We start from the raw sequence: 4355 nt of genomic DNA on the forward strand, positions 1-4355 counted from the left end.
GAAGTATCGCTGAGTTATGTTAAAAAAAATGACGTATTTTTGTCCTGTCATTTTTTTATATTTGATGCGATAATAATTTTGTTATTAATTAAAAACGATAACAAAAAATTTTAATCTAGTCGTTTTTTCTCTAAAACTTATTGTCCAATGCCGTTGAAAATACTAAAAAAGGCTGAAAATCTAGAATGAAATCCTAAAATTTCACAGTTAAAATATAAAGCATGAAGTAAGGCTTGTATCGCAAAAAATTACTTCAAAAGTAATTTAAAAATAAAATAAAATAGACGTATTGGTTTTGACTCCAATGAAAGACAGGATTTTTTCATAAGAACAGGCTATAAAGAAGTTGATTGTTAAATTATCAAATAAGTCTGCAGAAAAGGCTTTAGTCCAGCTAAAAGAGAAACTATTTTCTAATTTTCCTATCAGTACGAAAAGTTTGAAAAGGAAAAAAAAACTTTCATGTATATACCTAGGATCTTATAACATTTGTCGGTAAATGTACCAAACATGTCTAAAAATCGAACTCCCGAAATCAGTTTAAAAATGATCCAAATTTAAACACAATAAAAAATAAATAAAAAGAAACTCAGAATTTCAACTGTTATCTACTGTTAAAATAAACAAGAAGAGGTATCCATTTCAGAAAGATGTATTTAAATTTGGTTAGAAGTTTTTGAAATGCAACAGGCATTAAGAGTCTTCTTAAAAATAGAATTTTATTATTTGAACAGGCTCTTAGCAAGCAAATACCTTAAGAAAAAAAAAGAAGTAGGGTAAACTAACCAGTGAAGGAACACTTAAGCTTCGCTTGCCTCTTAAAAAATCATATTAATTTCAAAATTCGTAATTTTAGTTAAATGACAGTGTCAACATATTTGTCACTATTTGCAAATTATGTAAAAAAATTGTAGAGAACTTACATAATATTGTTTTAAAGTTTTGGAGGTTCAAATAACAAGTAGTAAGAAGACCCATTGAAGGAACAGCTCTTACCAGTGAAGGAACACAAAATTGCCCAGTAAAGGAACACTTAATTTTCGTTATATTTTAATGCTCTTTATGAATTCATTAGCCATACAAATATATAAAAACAAGACTATTTATGAAATTATAACATGCAAGTACTTGTAAAATGCTAACTTTATTCTGTAATCATGAACTAGAAATTAAAGTGATGTTAAATACAAAATAAATTTTAAAAAATCATTCTTTCTTATAATCTGACAGTCAAATCTGAATCATTGTGTCATCCGATGCTGTTAATTATCATTATTATTTTATCACCTTTTTGTTTACTCTTTTTCCTCTTATTTCTTGAAGCTTTTTTTTTTTTTTTTTAAGTATTTTTTCGTTCTTTTTCTTCTCCATATTCTCTTGTTTTAACTTTTTTTTAGATCTTTCAGCCTCTTGAAATTTTTGCCATTTCTCTGAAGTTAGTGCAAAAGGTAATTTATTCATTTTTCTTCTTACTTGACCTTTCTTTTTATCATCAATATTTGGTCAATGTAAATGGTTCCTCCAAACTTCTTCTGATTTTTCAACAATATTTCTACAATGCATTTCTCGAAAATAGACGGGGAAAAGGTGTCTTGAAGTTTGAGGAAAATCCATCTCTTGTTGACTTGTATCTAGAGGATCTTTAGAAGTACTGATTTTACTTACGGAATCATTTCTTTTTTCAACTAAGAGAGGATCAGCATGAGGACTCATTTCAAATTCGATATCTAAGATGCATTCATTATCAATACTAGCCTCTGTTCCTAAGTTTGACTTAACCAAGTGGTCTTCTTTTAATACGTACTTCTTCCATATTGAAAAAAGTACAGGCTCTTGGACATTTTCGATAGACTCTTCAGTTAATGCTGCGTTAAAAATTTTCAACATATCTTGAATGATTTCCCTCTCAAGCTTCTGAAGAAATTGAGTATCGTTTCTGTTTAACTCTGTTTTTTGTTGAGGAGCTTGCTTCTAAAATCTTACATAGTAAAGTAGTTTTTATAATTTATATAATCACGTTGCTATCCTATAATGATAACTTATTATCAGTTCTTGGTGCAAAAGTCAGCGAAAAAATGCTCTATTCAAATTTTTATGATTATATTTAATTAGTTTTCGATATGTAAACATAGTTTATTAAGTTGCCTAACATTTGATGTAACTACACACCCCATTAATAAATATAAATTATAATTTTTTAATAAATTAAGAGATTAAATTAACATTTTGAACTGAAATTATTTCAGGAATTATTCATACAATTTTTAACAAAATTTCGGTTGTCCTCTATATAGCAGAAGTACTTATCCTAGAGTCATGTAAAATCATATTTCACACATTACTGTTCATTCACTGGAAGTATTCCCATTGAAGGAACATGCCTGTTTCTTCACTGGTTAGAAGTTGTTTTTTGTCTTTGAAACAGAATTTTAATGTATAATATGACTAAAAGTACAAGAAAATTAAAAAAATCATTTTATTTTCATTAACTGGGAAAAGAACCTAGTAAAGAAACACTTGTTCCTTCACTGGTTTTTCATCGTTTGGTGATCCAGTGAATAAACACCCCCTTATCTCAGTACTTGATTATGCTATGGTGCTTTAAAAAATATAAAACGTAAATTCAATAACTATATTTTGAATTCTCTTTTTCACAGTGAGAAAAATAAGACTATTACATGCAATTAATTCCGCTTCAAACATATAAATACAAACACTCACCTTATAATTTTTTCAACGAAACAAGGTGTTGCAGAGATAATAACAAATTCAAAAATTTTTCCAGAGAAGTATATTTGACCAGGTAATCCAAAACATTGCTAGATGACTTCCTATTGTTTGGCAGTAAGCTATTGTTACCAATCAATCTAAAGAAAAACTTTTAAATTCTTATTTTTAATCAATATATATGAAATGTTCCTTCACTGGGTAGTGTTCCTTCACTGGTTGGTTTACCCTACACGTAGTCAGCAGGATTCGAACCTGCGCGGGAAGATCCCAATAGATTTCTTTTTATTCTCCAGTATTCAACTAAAGAAACAAAATTTTTTTTATGAAATATATTTATTAAAATTGGTTAAAATCTTAAACAAATAAAAAACTGTTCTGTTTTAAAAATCACTTAAAACAGATTTTTATAATTGGTTTTAGCGAGCTGATACAAGCAACAGAAAAATAAATTCGTATTCGGCAGGATTCGAACCTGCGCGGGAAGATCCCAAGGGATTTCTAGTCCATAGCCTTAACCACTCGGCCACGACTACTTGAGTGGTCGGTGGTTCCCAAATTTTTATTCTCCAGTATTCAACTAAATAAACAAAAATTTTGATATGGAATACATATATTAAAATTGGTTAAAATCTTAAACAAATAAAAAAATGTTTTGTTCTATATCATATAAAACAGATTTTTATAATTCGATTTAGCGAGCTGATGCAAGCAACAGAAAAATGAATTCGTAGTCGGCAGGATTCGAACCTGCGCGGGAAGATCCCAATGGATTTCTAGTCCATCGTCTTAACCACTCGGCCACGACTACTTGAGTGGTTAGTGGTTTCTAAATTTTTATTCTCCAGTATTCAACTAAATAAACAAAAATTTTGTTATGGAAGACATATATTAAAATTGGTTAAAATCTTAAACAAATAAAAATATGTTTTGTTCTAAATCGTATAAAACAGATTTTTATAATTGGGTTTAGCGAGCTGATGCAAGCAACAGAAAAATGAATTCGTAGTCGGCAGGATTCGAACCTACGCGGGAAGATCCCAATGGATTTCAAGTCCATCGCCTTAACCACTCGGCCACGACTACTTGAGTGGTTGATGGTTCCCAAATTTTTATTTTCCAGTATTCAACTAAATAAACAAAAATTTTGTTATGGAATACATATATTAAAATTGGTTAAAATCTTAAACAAATTAAAAAATGCTTTGTTCTAAATCCTATAAAACAGATTTTTATAATTGGATTTAGCGAGCTGATGCTTGCAACAGAAAAATGAATTCGTAGTCAGCAGGATTCGAACCTGCGCGGGAATATCCCAATGGATTTCTAGTCCATCGCCTTAACCACTCGGCACGACTACTTGAGTGGTTGGTGGTTCCCAAATTTTTATTCTTCAGTATTCAACTAAATAAACAAAAATTTTGTTATGGAATACATATATTAAAATTGGTTAAAATCTTAAACAAATAAAAATATGTTTTGTTCTAAATCGTATAAAACAGATTTTTATAATTGGATTTAGCGAGCTGATGCAAGCAACAGAAAAATTAATTCGTAGTCGGCAGGATTCGAACCTACGCGGGAAGATCCCAATGGATTTCTAGTCCATCGCCTTAACCACTCGGCCA

The 4355-nt window shown here is 29.7% G+C and overlaps 5 non-coding genes across 5 annotated transcripts in view; all 5 read right to left on the reverse strand.

Annotated features, from left to right (window-relative positions):
• Positions 1–3181: 3181 nt before the first annotated feature.
• TRNAS-AGA (transfer RNA serine (anticodon AGA)) lies at positions 3182–3263 on the reverse strand. Its single transcript has one exon. It is a non-coding gene; the product is annotated as a tRNA-Ser (tRNA).
• A 193-nt stretch (positions 3264–3456) lies between these two features.
• TRNAS-AGA (transfer RNA serine (anticodon AGA)) lies at positions 3457–3538 on the reverse strand. Its single transcript has one exon. It is a non-coding gene; the product is annotated as a tRNA-Ser (tRNA).
• Positions 3539–3731: 193 nt separating this feature from the next.
• On the reverse strand, positions 3732–3813 carry TRNAS-UGA (transfer RNA serine (anticodon UGA)). The gene has a single exon. It is a non-coding gene; the product is annotated as a tRNA-Ser (tRNA).
• Positions 3814–4006: 193 nt separating this feature from the next.
• TRNAS-AGA (transfer RNA serine (anticodon AGA)) lies at positions 4007–4087 on the reverse strand. The gene has a single exon. It is a non-coding gene; the product is annotated as a tRNA-Ser (tRNA).
• A 193-nt stretch (positions 4088–4280) lies between these two features.
• Positions 4281–4355, reverse strand: part of TRNAS-AGA (transfer RNA serine (anticodon AGA)) — an 82-nt gene continuing 7 nt past the window's right edge. The window contains exon 1 of the tRNA in view: positions 4281–4355. This exon is cut by the window's right edge and continues 7 nt beyond it. This is a non-coding gene — a tRNA (tRNA-Ser).

This window comes from Parasteatoda tepidariorum, chromosome 3 (assembly GCF_982258835.1).
Source record: "Parasteatoda tepidariorum strain Cologne lab strain chromosome 3, Ptep-v5.0, whole genome shotgun sequence".
In the NCBI taxonomy this organism is placed as follows: Eukaryota; Metazoa; Arthropoda; class Arachnida; order Araneae; family Theridiidae; genus Parasteatoda; species Parasteatoda tepidariorum.